Source organism: Eubalaena glacialis, chromosome 14, assembly GCF_028564815.1.
Source record: "Eubalaena glacialis isolate mEubGla1 chromosome 14, mEubGla1.1.hap2.+ XY, whole genome shotgun sequence".
Taxonomy (NCBI): Eukaryota; Metazoa; Chordata; class Mammalia; order Artiodactyla; family Balaenidae; genus Eubalaena; species Eubalaena glacialis.
The window spans coordinates 40,196,879-40,214,547 of record NC_083729.1 but is presented as its reverse complement, the minus strand read 5'-3'; positions in this window follow the sequence as shown (position 1 = coordinate 40,214,547).

The window sequence follows — 17,669 nt, the reverse complement described above, 5'->3', positions numbered from 1 at the left end:
ATTGCCAGCCACACAGCTTTCCTCTGCCGGGAAGCAATCCAGTCATTTCACATAGATTAACTCATTAAATCCTCGCAATAACCTGTGAGGTAAGTATCAATACTTAAGGTCCACTGTTCCTTATCTGAACCTCTTGGGCTAGGTGTGTCTCAGAATGCAGGATTTTTCATATTTTAGAAAAGTCACAAGGTGTGAATAAAAAGTTCCTATTCTCCAAATTCAAGAAAGAAGTTGGAAGACTGACAGCTCTTTGGCCCTAATCCCAAACTGTGAATAAGTAACTATGGAATCCAGAATCCCAGAAACCAGCCCCAATCAGCAACAGCTGTGCTTTGGTGCAAACATATAAAGATCAGCTCTTTGCTTTGTTCAGGAGGCTGTGTTCTGCCACACCGTTCTCCTGTGCTAGGCATGTAATAAAATCAGCTTTGTTTCAGAAGCAGTATTTGAAGTAATACTCTTCCCTACATGAGTATAATACATGACAACCTCAGAGAGTCTGGGGCAACACCCTAAAGTCAAACATAATATTCCTTCAGCAGAACATATGCTTTTTCACACTAAGTGGGATAAATATAGACTATAAATAGCCTCCGGTCAGCTCAGGTCAAAATTTGCTACCAAATGAGTTTGCCACAAAACTTGTTTTTCAAAGCTTTTTGGATTTCAGAATTGCAAGTAAGGCATTGTTGACCTGTCTTATATCTCCTTTTTATGGCTGAAGAAACTGAGGCACAGATGGGTCAGATGGCCCAAGACCCAACAGCCAAAAAAGGGTGGAGTAGGAATTTAAATCCTGGGAAGTGTTTCTGGAGTCCTGTGTTACTAATAGAAATGTTATATTGCCTTCAGTTTAACATCGTTTTATTTTATTTCATCCTCACAACATTATATTAGGTTGAACTGTATAAAATTGCCAATATTCAACCTCTTTTTTTTTTTTTGGCCATGCCGCACGGCTTGTGGGATCTTAGTTCCACCACCAGGGATTGAACCAGGGCCCTCAACAGTAAGAGCATGGAGTCCTAACCACTGGATCACCAGGGAATTCCGTATTCAAACTTTTTCAAAGTACAAAAATTCTGTTTCATTTGGTTCAACTTAATATGATGTTATTATTCTTGTTTTACAGAGAGGAAATGTAGGCTCAGGGGGAACGAGCCAGTTATAGGACAGAGGTTAAGAGCCAGTGCTTGGGGTAACTCGAGACCTGGCCTCTGACCCTAACTCACCAGGCAGGTAACAGCAATTTTACTTCTCTCAACTTGTTTCCTCATCATTAATGAGAAAAATAATAACTTTGGGCCAAATTTTGGAGGCCCGTTAGATGCTTCCCACAAACGAGTAAAACGAGTAAGAAGTCACACATCTGAGAATCATCAAACACACAATCCCTCGGTAGGTAAAGTCACCCGGCTTCTCCATGCAGAAGGCACATACTGTGTGTGAAGAACACCCAGCTCAGAACAAACAGAACAAGCTACTTGTTCAGAGTTTGCTACCACCACTTGTGTCTGGCAGAGACTTAAAGGCAGGCAGAGGAGTAGGAAAGCTTCATAGTGAAAAAGCAGAGGCATCAGGTGTGCTGTGATTGGCCATGGGATAGCTGGAGGTGGGCTAACTAGAAGTAGAGCATCCTCTGTGATTGGTTTGGGGAAGCATACTTAGCTTCCTCTGATTGGTCCTGAGTTGGAAGTGGGGATTAAAAAAATAGAGAAGCTGGGGACTTCCCTGGTGGCACAGTGGTTAAGAATCTGCCTGCCAATGCAGGGCACATGGGTTCGAGCCCTGGTCCAGGAAGATCCCACATGCCACAGAGCAGCTAAGCCCGGGCGCCACAACTACTGAGTCCACATGCCACAACTACTGAAGCCCACACGCCTAGAGCCCGTGCTCCGCAACAAGAGAAGCCACCACAGTGAGAAGCCGTGCACCTCAACGAAGAGCAGCCCCCGCTCTCCACAACTAGAGAAAGACCGTGCACAGCAACAAAAACCCAATGCAGCCAAAAATTTAATTAATTAATTAATTAATTAATTTAAAAAAAAAGAATCCACCTGCCAACGCAGGGGACACGGGTTGGATCCCTGGTCCGGGAAGATCCCACATGCCACGGAGCAACTAAGCCCATACGCCACAACTACTGAGCCTGCGCTCTAGAGCCCACGAGCCACAACTGCTGAGACACCCCGTGCGCCACAACTACTGAAGCCCGCGCACCTAGAGCCCGTGCTCCGCAACAAGAGAAGCCACCGCAATGAGAAGCCCACGCACCACAACAAAGAGTAACCCCCACTCGCCGCAACTAGAGAAAGCCCGCGCGCAGCAACGAAGACCCAACACAGCCAAAAAATTTTTTAAAAAAGAGAAGCTGACCAGCTATCAACCAACTTCTGACAGTTCTGGGGCAATTGCTGCAGAGGTCTTTGTCTTCTGGACTGGTTGCTGCAGAGGCAGTGATTTGGCTTCAATCAGCAGCAACGAACTCAGGAAGTCAACCGTAGCTGCAGCAACCAGTCCAGGGAGCCAAACAACAACCACTGTAGCAATGCCTGTCAGCTCACTGCCAAATGCAAATAATGATGGCTGATTCCCTTGCTGTAGCAAGCTGTGAGTAAACAGCCTTTGCTTGTTCTCATTTGGGTGGTCTTAACTATTTCCACATGTCTGAGAGCAGAGCCTTCCAGGCAGAGGTCAATAGCCTCTAAGTGAAAAGCAAACACCTTGAGTTTGGGAATAGCAAGGTGGCCCGAATGGTTGGAGGAGGATGAACTGGGGTGGGGTGGGGGAGCGGTAGGACATGTGGTCAGGGAAGGAAGGCAAGGGCAGATGATCCAAGGCCTTATGGGACTTTTGGCTTTGACTCTGAGTGAGCTGGGGAGCCACTGCAGGTCTTGAGTAGACGAATGACCTGATCTGACACGGACTGCTAGATTGAGAATAAACTGTATTTAATAAACAGCAACCTAATTGAGCTATATTGTTCTCTACAGAAGAAAGAGTGTGGAAATAGGAAGCATAAAGTCTAGGGAGAAAAAGAGCCAGAAGAGCAGGAATCCGTGGTATTTATATCCAAAATTCTGGACACATTCACTCTGCGATGACTCATGAATAGGGGAGGGTGAAATACCCCTCAAGAGTTAACCATGTGTGCTCTGCACCTGTGCTCCCCACTTATGTGACACCTCCTTCAACTGCATTCTTCCTTTGTGCCAGGCACTGATGTTGGTACAATAGATACAGCTGTGAACCAGACAGATACATCCAGAGATGTATGGAGATTGCTGTAGGGGAGCAAAGTTTCCACCCCAAAATGTGTCTCTTTGACATGAGGATTAATTTAGCCTGATTACTTTTAGGAAACAGAAGACTTGGAAAGTTTTCCTTGTTACCTCCCCCTTAACTGCCTAAAAGAATTTAGATAAAGGGCCTATTCCTGGAATAGAGCTATTACCAGAGATGTCTGCAAAGAATATAGGCTAGGTGTAGTGGGGGAAACTCAGCAGGGCCTAGAGATCAGAGTCCACTCTGTCCCACCCCCTGCATGGCCTAGCAAACATTTATTTACCAAACATTTGCTTTTCCATCTCCACTTGCATTGCCTTCCTCCCCTTTGAGGTCCCAAAACACTACCCCCAACATCCTCTTTTGCCTTTAGCTGAACATGGTATTTAAGGTGAGAATTTCTGCCATTTTGGTGAGTTACTCGGTTTTCCTGGGTCTCTTCCATGTATACATGTTACTTAACTTTTATTGGATTATCTCCTGTTAATCTTACTCACATCAACTTAATTCTTAGACCAGCCAGAATTTAGAAGGGTAGAGGAAAATATCTTCCTCCCTGACACTGCTGAAAAAACAAGCAGTTACAATATGCCAGTCCCAGTGGGCTCATAGATTATGTTAGATCACTTTGATAGGAATTTAGGCTAGTACCATGGTTCCCAAACTGGACACCAAGGCACCCCAGGGAACGAGAGCAAATTCACAGGGGCACCATGGGGTATTTTTAAGTTTCAAGGGAAATTCAGCAACACCTGTCAGGCATTGTACAAGACTACTAACTGCAGTTAGTTCGCAGTTTCAACACGAACTCATGCTACATTGCTTTTAATGATATCGTTGGGGAAGGAAAAACACAGCATTTCCTCTACCCTCTTAGGTTCAGTTTTGGGTGTCTGCAAATTAAGCTGACAAAAGAGATTAGCAAAAGAAAGAGTTTACTTTTGCATGCAATGCGAATACATGCAGACATGCTCCATGATGAGTAACTCAAAGGGGTGGTTAGAACTGGGAGCTTATATATCTAACTTACTGGGGGAAAGAGTGGGGAAAGAAAAGACTTCTATAGTGAGGACAAATCGGTTTCTTTAGGAAAGACAAATGGGTTTTTAGAATAGAAGACAAGAAAGTTTGTGATAATAGATTATGCAGGTACCAGTTCTCTTTCTATCTTCTTTATGGCCATGAAACTCCCCTGGAGAGAGGATTTTCTCTCCCATCCCACCCTCGCCCCGCCCCGCCCCGCCCCGCCCCGCCCCGCCCCGCCCCGCCCCGCCCCGCCCCACAGCATGTGGGATCGACCAGGAATCGAACCAGTGCCCCCTGCAGTGGAAGCACAGAGTCCTAACCACTGTACCACTAGGGAATTTCCCCTGGAGAGAGGATTAATGGCAGACTCATTTCTCAGAAGTTGCTTCTTTTAGTCAAAGTAAACTCCAAGAAGTCTTCTTTCTGCATTTGGTGAATCTCCAATGTCTTCAGCTTAAAATAATCTTTATACAAACTCTGGTATTTTGAGTAGGTCCCCACAACAACATATCTTTGTGAAACTGAGTTTTTGGTGTTTTCTGTGGTAAAAAGCAAGTACCGTGTAGAATGAGTGTGGTGGTGTCCAAATCTGATTTTAAAGTTTGAGAAGTTGTGCAGTGCCCAACCAGCACACACATTTCAATACTATGTATAGGTGATTTAAGAATGAAATAAAAATATTATTTTTCCTTTTAATTTATCTGTATTTTTTTCCCAAACAGCCACTAAATTATTAGGACATAAATGCTTATTAAGTTGTATGGGCATACACTGCAATGAGGAACCTGCACACCGCAACAAAGAGCAGCCCCCCGCTCGCCGCAACTAGAGAAAGCTCGCCCGCAGCAACGAAGACCCAATGCAGCCATAAATAGATAAATAAATAAATAAATTTATTTTAAAAAAAAGTTGTATGGGCATAAAACTTAATACATGGAACTGTTAAGTATTTCTTTTGGCCTAGGAGGCTTGGTTCAGAAGGTAATGAGAGATTAAAAGCACCAGGGTTTAGTTTTATGAACCTCCGGCCTAGTGGTTAAGGGTTCTGCATTCAAACTTCCTGTGTTCAAATCCCAGCTGAACTGCTTACTGACTGCATGACTTTGTTGGGCAATTTACTTAACTTCTCTCCTTGCCTCAGTTTCTTCACCTGTAAATTGGGAATGATGATAACAGGACCTACTTCATAGCGTTGTGGTGAGCATTGAGTGGAATGGCTTTGTAAAGCCCTCAGTCCAGTGCCTGCACACCAATTAATGGGACACAGTTACATAAAGAAAGCTCTGAACGTTTTCCAGAAGAATGCAGTGCTCTGTGTTCCCGCTCCGCCCATCTCAGGATCAGGCTGACCGAACAGCCCTTGCCTTTGTCTTAGGCCTCGGGAGATAAAGTCAAGTCTGGAAAAGGAAGGGAGTGTTTTGTGAGGTCCTGTCCTAGCCCAATCAGCCCTTGATCACCAGGGACAAGCCTATAGTCTGACAAAGTCAGGTTTTTTTGGCCAGTTGCACAGAAGGAGACTCCATAGCATAGGAGGGACCAAACAAAGGAAACAAAAGAAAACCTACAGTTATGTGCTTTGGGGGAGGGTGGAGTTTAGGAGAAATTTACCTGAAGCCATGTTTGGATAGGCTCAAAGCAAAGCAGGGTGTAAAGTCAAACCTAGACTAAAAGGTGGAAACTACAAAGTTAAGACAGATGTGGCATGGTGTGTCCAAGAATCCCTTATCTAATGCGGTGCACCTGGGTTGTAAATAGAAGCTGCTTTTCTGTGTCAGAGTGAATTAGAACGTGCAGGCAAGAATGGGGTGTTTCATTCCTGCTGACAAAATTTCAAACAGCAAAGTTTCTGATGGTCTCTGATTTTAGAGGACAAGACTTCTCAGTGAGTAAGAAAGCAGGAGTCCTTTTGCCACTGCAGCTTGTCCTTGAGAGAAATAGTGTTTCCTGTTCAACTTTGCAACTGGCTTTATCTTTGTTATCCCAGCCAGATGAATGGCAGGGCACATTTTTAACTTCTCATTGCTAATTTTTGCTTTCTCAATCTTGGAAATGAGGAGGGGAACTCTGTGGTGGCCAGGTAGAAGGAGACAATAGCTGCATCGGGCAGCAAGGGGACTGAAATCAAAGGCACCTGTGCATTGCCTACCGCCCTGAGGTATGGTGGAGGCTGAGTGACTGGCTTGGGGAGGAGGGGGCCTAGACCACCTGGAGAGAGAGGGGAGACAGGCCAGAGGCCTTGCACAGCCTGGAGCACTTCCCCCCCCCCGCCCCCATCCCACCATTCCACCATTCCTCTTTCTTGGAAGCTTCCCTGTTATCTCAGACCACCAAGGGGGAGGACTAGCCCAGGCATTTCTCTGATTCCCAGAGCCGTCCTAGGTAGAATTGCCAGATACTTTTCTAATGACTAGAGCAACCCTTTTACACTGAATGTGGTTTCAGCTTCTGATCTCTCAAGTCTGGCCCCAGTCTCCCTTCCCAGCTGACTGCCATTCCTACCCTCTGCCTTCTCTGTTCTGGCATCATCTTCTCCCCTGAAGCCATACAGACCTGCTTTCAATCCTGGAGACCTCACATACAAATGGTGGCAGCCTGGGTAAATTATTTGCACTGGAGCCCTGATCTCCCAATCAGATAAACGGGGTGGACTAATAGCTACCTCACAGGGTTACTGGGAGAATGGAATGAGATGAAGACAGTTACCAAGAATTTAATCTGTGCCCTATAAATACAAGTCCCTTCCTTTTTTTTTTTTAATAAATTTATTTACTTATTCATTTATTTAATTTTTGGCTGCATTGGGTCTTCGCTGCTGCACGCGGGCTTTCTCTAGTTGCAGTGAGCGGGGGCTACTCTTTGTTGCGGGGCGCAGGCTTCTCATTGTGGTGGCTTCTCTTGTTGCAGAGCAGAGGCTCTAGGCGCGCGGGCTTCAGTAGTTGTGGCACACGGGCTTCAGTAGTTGTGGCTCGCGGGCTCTAGAGCGCAGGCTCAGTAGTTGTGGTGCATGGGCTTAGTTGCTCCGCGGCATGTGGGATCCTCCCAGACCAGGGCTCGAACCCGTGTCCCCTGCATTGGCAGGCGGATTCCCAACCACTGCGCCACCAGGGAAGCCCAAGTCCCTTCCTTTTCACATGCTGTTTCTGCCCCCTGCAATGCTCTTGCTCACTTTTCCTTCGCTAATCCCAACACAAACGAAACTGAGCAGAACCCTGCGCCCCGCTGCCCCGCCACGTACAAAGGCCCCTCCGTGTCCCCTGCCTCTTGTTTGTAGAGAAGCTGAAGTGTCCCAGGCCTCCCTGAGTCACGAAGGAGCAGGCTCAAGCAGCTAATGATTAGGACATTAAAGTCACAGAATCTTTCAGTGTCTGATGCACATTCCTGGGTTGTTTTACAAATACTGTAACTGCCACCAGAGGGAAAAGCTAACTGCATGATGACCAGACTACAGCCATGACATAAGCGGCTACGTCTTGAGCAGTACTGAATCTATGGCACACACAATTCCAAGAACTGGCCTTAAGAGAATGGAATTAACACTATTGCTCATAATAATCTATATCTTTGTGGTGGACATCAAAATAATTATAGCTTGCTCTGCCCATATATGTAAGCGGGCAACTGAAATTGTCAGCAAAGAGACGCTACCGTCCCAAGTTGACATCTTCCATCCTGAGAATACAGTCCCTACGTCAGCATGAAGAAGTTATAGAAGATGGATCTTCACCCCTAATCCCATAGAAGTGGAACGATGTTCTGACAAGTGGGGATTTGTAAGCAGCTTTTGGCAGGAGAGAGCTCTTGGCAGGAGAGAGCTCCTTGCAAGAAAGAGCTCTCTGCAGGAGGCCTCTTTTGTCTTGTCACTTTAGCAAAGCCGTATTGTAACTAACCTTAAACTCCCACGCTCTACTCATCTCTGGCCCAAGCACACCTTTCAAATCATTTGATCACACAATACCTTGCCTAAACTGTTGGTTCTTTCCATAGATCAAAGAAATAGAAATGAAGAATAAGTAATTAACCAATGACCAGATCTCTTAAGTTCCCCTTCAGTAATCTCACAAACTGTGTAAACGAGATAGCATCTAAAGAAAGATGACTAGGAGTCGACAAGCCTGCATGCAGTGGAAGATGGAAATGAGTCCGAGCCCCTATTTCCATGATTAACTGAGATTACTTCCCCTTTTCCCTTTAAAAACTTTCAGGGCTGAGCAGAATCTTTGGAGTTGGATTTGGGATGCAAGTCCACCTTTTCTCCAGAATGTCAGCTTTCTGATTAAAAGCAACACTTTCAGTTTCTACCAGTACTTGGCTCTCGAGTGTTGATTTTCAGGTGCTGAGCAGCTGGACCTGAGTGCGGTAACACAAAAAGCCTTTGCCAGCTCAGTTGAAGTACCTGCCCAGCCAAGTCCCTCCTCTGAACACACCATCCCCTAATCAGGTAGCTTTAGTTTCAAAGAATGGCCTCTTAAGTTCCCAGATATAAAGCTGCGATTTGAGAGCTGTGGCCCTGAAACAGGAGGGAAGGGGGCAGGGCACAACCTTTGAAAGGATGACATAGCCCGAGGACATGACATAAACGGATTAGAACCAAATAGGTCCAAAATGGTGGACAAGTCGACTTCCACTAGAACTTGAGCCTCAGTATACACTCATTGTATCACATCAGCAAGCTATATGACACACCCACAGGCTCCATGACAATTCTAAGGCAACCGTAAGGATCAAAAAGTGAGTGGTAGGCCAATTCCTGGAGATCCCTGCCCCTTCTCAAAATAGCTGGAATACTCCTCCCTCTCATTAGCCTATGAAATTACCCACCACTATAAAAACTGACAACCCCAGACCCTGGTACATTCCTCACCTTCTGAGATGGCCCACACTCTGTCTGTGGAGTGTGTCCACTTCTTACCTATCACTTTGTCTCTCACTGAATTCTTTCTGCGATGAGACATCAAGAACCTGAGCTTCATTAAGTCCTAAAACAAGGTGTGTGATCTCAGTTGGAAGACTGTGGGTTTTGGCCGGGTTCGAGTCCCAGCTGTGTGAGTTCAAGTCCCAGTCAGGGTTTTGGCCGGGTTTGAGTCCCGGCCACCTGGGTTCAAGTCCCAATCTGAGATACACGGTTTCGGCCCCGACAGCTGTGGCATGTATTTGGTCCTGTGACACATCTCAGGTTGTCATTGGCCATTTCATGGTGAGCCAAACAATGATTGAACTGGCTAAGCCCTGTTGGGACCCACCCAGAACCCGAAACTTGGTATAAAGATTATTTTAAGCTGAAGACATTTGAGATTCAATAGATGCAGACAAAAGCCATCTCAGAGTGTCTCTCATCTACTAAAAGCAGGAACTTCTGAGAAATGAGGACTACCATAAATTCCCTCCTTGGGGTGAGTCTGCTCCCAGGAGAAAGACCAAGAGGAAATGTACCATAAATCCCCTCTCCTGGGAAGTTTTATGGCCCTGAAGACAGACCAGGGGTACCTACATAAACAAACATTATCACAGACTTTCTTATCTCTCTTTTGCTCTCCTAAAAACCCATTTGTCTTTCCAAAAGAAATCTGTTTTTCTCAAAGGAGCCTTTCCTATCCCTCCCTGTTCCCTATGTAGGGGTGGGTTTCCCTTCTACTCTTCTACGTTCTTTGGCTGGTCTAGTAACCAAATTGATATAAAACAGATTAAGAAGAGAAAAACAAAAGTTTAATAACATGTATACTTCCTTTATACATAGGAGAAACCCAGGAAAACTGAGTAAGTCTCTGAAATGGACAAAGCCATCACCTTAAATACATCTTCGGCTAAATCACCTTAAATACATCTTCTGCTAAAGACAAAAGAAGATGGTGGGGGGCAGGGAGATCAATTATGGAAGGTTATCAGGCAAAGCGCAGTAAACAAGAGTAAGGTTGTTACGTAGATTTAAGTATATGCCTTCTTCATTGTTAACAGTTTCTAGAGATTTGGTCATCCTCCTCTTCATGGTAGAGGGAGGGAGACATCATCACAAATATAGATTTCCCTTATAAATGTAAATGTTTCTTACAAGAGGATAACTTCTACTCAGTTTTTGGAGCTTTTCCTCTGTCTGCTGTTTCTTATAAATAATCAGCCTAAAATAATCAATATGCCAAAGAGGTACGTTTTAGGGTGGTATATTTTTCTTCCCTTCACCTACTAAGTTAGATATTGTTAAAAAAGAAACAACCAGCTCAAAATGGAGTCACGGGAATTCACTGGCACTTCAGTGGTTGGGACTCATAGCTTTCACTGCCGAGGGCCCGTGTTCAATCCCTGGTTGGGGAACTAGGATCCCACAAGCCATGAGGTGTGGTTAAAAAAAAAAAAAAAAAAAAATGGAGTCACTTGTGCTAAGCCCCACATCAGTGTAGGGAACAAAACTTACCACTCCCAAATGTCTCTTTGGCATGTGGATTATTTCAAGCTGAAAACAATCAAGGTCCAAAAGACTCAGGAAGAAAATTTGACCTTCCCCCTAACTGCCTAAAATTTTTTTAGATAGAGGGCCTGTCCCTGGAATAGAGCTGTCACCAGAGGTATCTGCAAAGAATATGGGCTAGGTTTGGTGGGGGAAAGTCCGCAGGGCCTAGACATTAGAGTCCACTCTGTGTCCTGTTGTCTCTGCATGGCCCAGCAAACATTTATTTACCAAACATTTGCTTTTGCATCGCCATGTGAATTGCTTTCCTCCCCTTTGAAATCCCAAACCACTACCCCAACATCCTCTTTTGGCATTAGCTGAAGATGGTGGTTTCAGCCATTGTTGTAAGTTACTCAGTTTTCCTGGGTCTGTCCCATGCATACATGTTATTAAACTTGTTTGATTTTCTCCTGTTAATCTGTCTCATGTCAGTTGAGTTCTTAGATAGCCAGAGAACCTAGAAGGAAAAATTCTTCCTCCCTGACGTCAGCAAACCAAGACTTAATACTGTAAAGAAAAAAATGTTGCCTGCCATTCCAGTTCTACAAGGATTAAGCCATTAGCCACTGCAGTTGTCCACCAACCATGTGCCTGAGGGAATCCAGGATGGAGAAAACAAGAAGCATTCTGTGCTTTGGATATACCAGCCCCTAGATAGTTAAGATACATATCTAAGGAAAAATGTCAGTTACCCCAGATTCTTGCATCTTCCCATACACAGGAAAGCACTACAATCATTAACTTGAGAAGTCTGTTCTTTGTGATTAGCAGTAATCTTTTTATGCTTGACTACACTTTTTCCCAGCCCCCCCCCCAAAAAAAAAGGTTTGTATATGTCCTGGCTCCACCCTTACCTCTTCAGAACAGTTTGTCAGAGCTATCTGAGAGGCTTTCTCCTGGGCTATAGTCCTTAGTAAGATGTTGAATAAACTCAACTCAGAGCCCTTAATGTTGTATGCTTTTTATGTTGACAGTTTTGGCAACAATTCAGGGACCCAGAGCAGACTTCTCTCCTTTGCATCAACTCTGGAGCCTAGGTACCAGCAGGACCCCTTGTGCCTGTTCACCTCCTCAGTGAGTCCGGATTAATTTGGGTGAATCTCCCCTGATACCTGATCTCCCACTCCTGGTTGAAGATCCTGAGTTTATTCAGAGGTTGTTAAACTCCTCACTGTGAGGAGTAGGTCATTCTTGAACTTAGGTTCAAGAAGAGGTACCTATACATAAATTGTACCAATGTTTTCTTAGGTCAGTCTCCCAAGGCGATAGAAATGAAAACAAAAATAAACAAATGGGACCTAATCAAACTTACAAGCTTTTGCACAGCAAAGGAAACCATAAACAAAACTAAAAGACAACCTACAGAATGGGAGAAAATGTTTGCAAACGAGGCAACCCACAAAGGCTTCATTTCCAAAATATACAAACAGCTCATACAACTCAACAACAAAAATCAAACAACCCAATTGAAAACTGGGCAGAAGACCTAAATAGACATTTCTCCAAAGAAGAAATACAAATGGCCATTAGGCACATGAAAAGATGCTCAACATCACTAATTATTAGAGAAATGCAAATCAAAATTACAATGAAGTACCACCTCACACCGGTCAGAATGGCCATCATTAAAAACTCTACAAATAACAAAGGCTGGAGAGGATGTGGAGAAAAGGGAACCCTCCTACACTGTTGGTGGGAATGTAAGTTGGTACAGCCACTATGGAAAACAGTATGGAGGCTCCTCGGAAAACTAAAAATAGAATTACCATATGATCCAGCAGTCCCACTCCAGACAAAACTCTAATCCGAAAAGATATATGTACCCCTGTGTTCATAGCAGCACTATTCACCATAACCAAGACATGGAAACAACCTAAATGTCCATCAACAGATGAATGGATAAAGAAGATGCGGTACATATATACAGTGGAATACTACTCAGTCATGAAAAAGGATGAAATAATGCCACTTGCAGCAACATGGATGCAACTAGAGATTATCATACCAAGTGAAGTAAGTCAGAAAGAGAAAGACAAATACCATATGATATCACTTATATGTGGAATCTAAAATATGACACAAATGAACCTACCTATGGAACAGAAACAGACTCACAAAGACAATAGACTTCTGGTTGCCAGAGTGGGGGGGATTGGGGGAGGGATGGAATGGGAGTTTGGCGTTAGCAGTTGTAAGCTATTATATATTGTATATGGAATGGATAAACAACAAGGTCCTACTGTATAACACAGAGAACTATATTCAGTATCCTATGAGAAACCATAATGAAAAAGAATATATATATATATAATCTGAATCACTTTGCTGTATAGCTGAAATTAACACAAGATTGTAAATCAACTATACTTCAATTAAAAATGTTTAAAAATTTTTTTAAAAATAGAAGAGTTACCTATATTTGCTTAGTTGAAAGACACTACAGTTACCCCCAGCTGTAAAACACTGGAATGATTTTGCTCAGCTGAAAGATACTGAGGAGGCTTGGGCTGGCTGATTAGGTAGGAGGCTGACCTGATGTCTTTCCTCAATTCAGCTACCTTAACAGAATTTGTCAGGGTAAAAGTGAAGCTACCACATGAGAGCTTTGTTGTGAAGAAAAGAGACAAGGCTCCTCTTAGCTGGTTATGGCTTTCTTAAGCAACTCAGAAACTTATGGGAGTGGTGGAGACAGATTCTGCATACTGTGCAGCAGTCCCATTGGGAAACCCACTCATTAATTTAAAACTTGCGGGGCTTCCCTGGTGGTGCAGTGGATAAGAATCCGCCTCCAATGCAGGGGACACGGGTTCAAGCCCTGGTCCGGGAAGATCCCACATGCCGCAGAGCAACTAGGCCCGTGCGCCACAACTGAGCCCGTGCTCCGCAACAAGAGAAGCCACTGCAATGAGAAGCTCACGCACCGCAACGAAGAGTAGCCCCCGCTTGCCGCAACTAGAGAAAGCCCGTGCGCAGCAACAAAGACCCAACACAGCCAAAAACAAACAAACAAACATCTCACAATACAATAAATTTTAATAGAATTAAAAAAACAAAAAGATGGTACAGAAGAACTGGTTTGCAGGGCAGAAATAGAGACACAGATGTAGAGAACAAACATATGGACACCAAGGGGAGAAAGTGGTGGAGGTGGTGGTGGGATGAACTGGGAGATTGGGATTGACATGTATACACTAATATGTATAAAATGGATAACTAATAAGAACCAGCTGTATAAAAAAATAAATAAAATAAAATTCAAAAATTCAAAAGAGGGGCTTCCCTGGTGGCGCAGTGGTTGAGAGTCTTCCTGCCAATGCAGGGGACACGAGTTTGGGTGGTCTTCCTGGTCTGGGAAGATCCCACATGCCACGGAGCAACTAGGCCCGTGAGCCACAATTACTGAGCCTGCGCGTCTGGAGTTTGTGCTCCGCAACAAGAGAGGCCGCAATAGTGAGAGGCCGGCGCACCGCGATGAAGAGAGTGGCCCCCACTTGCCGTAACTAGAGAAAGCCCTTGCACAGAAACGAAGACCCAACACAGCCATAAATAAATAAATAAATAAATAAATAAATAAATAAATAAATAAATAAATAAATAAATGGATCATCACATTAAAAAAAAAAAATTCAAAAGAAAAATGGGATAAATAAAATGGATGTTGATAGGATTAAAAAAAGTTTTGATACAAAACTACCTAAGGTTGGTAGGGCCAAAGGGACCCTCTACTCTCCCCCCAGCATTAAAGGGTCCCAAATGAGTCTGCTCTATTTACCCCAGTTTGGAAAAATAAGTTAAAGGCTGAAAGAAAATTACAGTGAGATACCCGACAAGCAATTTCTTGGGGCTACAGTTAGGTCAATTAATCAAGTTAAAGATTGAGAAAAGGACCTGAGTCCCTTGGTTCTACCCCTCACTGGGGACCCCAAAGCCTTTTATATAAAAATAGATAAAAATGGCCGGGGGACAAAAGGAAAGTTTCTGGGACTCTTTGTAAGACCAAGATTTGTTGATAGGATCCTAATGGAAGCTAAACTTAAAGGTATCATAGTTGATAGAATTGAGATAAAAGTTTATTTTAAAAAATCAGTGTATTTGAATGGGCTTTACGTAAGACGGTTACATCTCTTTTGCTTGATTATATTGTGAGACAGACATTATGTCTCACTGGGGAATGCTTCCCCTGCCTGGTATTATAAGACAGGGCATATAAATCTGCCCCTAAGGCAATATTAATTAAATTAATATTAAAGGAAACCAATAAGTTTACCTGAGCTTCTACACAATATGAAATAAAAACTGGAGGCTAATACTCAGGGGCTAATAAAAGCAATAATGGAGGGGTTTTTCTGCCCCTAGGGTGGTCTAGGTTTGACTTGTGCACTCAGAAAGAAGACCTTTGTTGAATGCCTTGCACAAATTTTGAAGGCATGATAAATTGAACTCTAAAGTTCTAGAACATACAACTCGATTTCCAGTTTATTTGGAAATCTTCTCACTGATATAAAAAAGAAAATTAAAGAAAATGTAGTTGGGCAAATCAAAATTTGATATCTTTTAGGTGGCAGACCAGTTATTTGGAGAATTAAAAGCAACTGTCTTTGTTTTATGGGCCCAAAATAGCATCAATTATGCTAACAGACATACACAGGCTTCTTGGCCCTAAATTCCCTATCTCTGGTGATAAGGATGTCTCTCTACCTCCTGGTACAGGGAGGGTGCCTTTTACATGGGAGATTTATTTCCTGTTTTCATGGAGACAGAGGGGAAAGTCAGAGTGTCCTTCTTGTACAGGCTATTTTTAAAGTAACTGTAATTCAAAATAATCACTTTGGCATATTTGGGGGCAGCGTGCTCTGAGTCTCCACAATGGGGTGCTGCCTGATTCATGAATCATTGAGTAAAGCCAATAAGATCTTCCAATTTATTCAGTTAAATTTTGTTTTTCAACAATATATAAGCCTCAAATCCTAACCACCCCTTTTAGTTACTCACTGAACACTCCCATGTGTATGCGTGGTGCGTGCATAAATAAACTCCTTTTTTCTCTTGCTACTCAGTCTTTAGGCAGTTTAATTTTCAGGCCCCATTTACTTAATGTAAGATGGTAGAGGACAAGTTTTTCCTCCTGATAAAGATTCTCTGCTTGACCAAACCCTGAAGTCAGGTTCCTCTGAACTCTCTTCTCAACTAGGCCCTGACTTATGGGCTTCCTGTTCATCTCTGCATTGTCCAGTTTTAGCAAGATTCCTGCTGAGTCAGTTTACTGAAAATCCCTCACCTTTGATATCTTTTCACCCTGGCCTGCCTTCAGCAAAAATGCTGTTAGGTCAGTTTAGCAAAGAATTACCCTACCTCTTAGTATTTTTCTATCGCCTGATCTGCCGTCTTGCTCCTTGGCTATAAATTCCCACTTTTCCTTGTTATACTCTGAGCTGAACACTATCTCTCTTCCCTACTACAAAACCCCATTGTAAAGGTCTCTCTTGAATGAAGTCTGCCTTATCATCTTTCCTTTTTTAATTAATTAATTAATTAATTTTGTCTGCTCTGGGTCTTAGTTGTGGCACGTGGGCTCAGTAGTTGTGTCTCATGGGCTCTAGAGTGCAGGCTCAGCAGTTGTGGCGCACGGGCTTAGCTGCTCCGCGGCATGTGGGCTCTTCCTGTACCAGGGCTCAAACCCGTGTCCCCTGCATTGGCAGGAGGATTCTTAACCACTGCGCCACCAGGGAAGTCCCAGTAGTTATTATTATTATTATTATTATTATTTTAAGGCACTTGCCTGAGGACAATTTTCTGATTAGAACTGAAATGAACATATTTTCCTGTCCCTGTGTTAAACAATACTAGGACCAAGCAAAAATAATTCTGCTGCTTGTTCCAGGAAATAGCTGCTCCTGAAAGATAAGATTGTAAACAAAGCAGATGACTTATCAAGACTAACAGCTGGCTCATTAAGACTCTTTCAGCACCCCTGCCTCTAGGACCCACCAATCCATTAAGTCATAAATTCTGCCCACCCAACCAGCTTCCTCCTTTGTAGGACTCAACCTCAAAAGACTTCCTTCTGGAGATCTAGCCCCATATATCCAAATGCCTGGCTGTCTCACGGGCATCTCATAATTAACATATTGAAAGCTGAACTCCTGATCCCTCCTTCCAACCTGTTCTCTGCCTCTTCTCCATCTTAGCAAGTGGCGCCTCTCTGTTCACTCAGTTGCTCAAGTCAGAAACCCTGATAGGGGCTTCCCTGGTGGCACAGTGGTTAAGAATCTGCCTGCCAATGCAGGGGACATGTGTTCAAGCCCTGGTCTGGGAAGATCCCACATGCCGCGGAGCAACTAAGCCCGTGCGCCACAACTACTGAGCCTGCACTGAAGAGCCCGCGAGCCACAACTACTGAGCCCACGTGCCTCAACTACTGAAGTCTGTGCTCCTAGAGCCCATGCTCTGCAACAAGAGAAGCCACTGCAATGAGAAGCCCGCACACCTCAACAAAGAGTAGCCCCCGCTCGCCACAACTAGAGAAAGCCCACGTGCAGCAACAAAGACCCAACGCAGCCAAAAATAAATAAATAAATAATAAATTTAAAAAAAAGAAACCCTGATACCTCCTCCTCTCCACATCCAAAGCCTCAGCAACTTCTGCCAGCTCTACTCCAAACACAGCACAAACTGTCCCCTCCCATCTCTCTACTACTCCTAGTATCCTCTGTCAAGAACGAAGAAAACTTTCCCCTACCCTTCTAGGTTCTTCTGGCTCGTCTAAGAATTAAATTGACATGAGACAGATTAAAAGAAGAAAATCAGACTTAATTTTATATGTACGGGAACCCCACATACAAGAAACGTAAAATGAGGTCTGTATTCCATCCTGAGCCAAGGAATGGGATAGGGGTCTGAGGCTTCCAAGGACAGA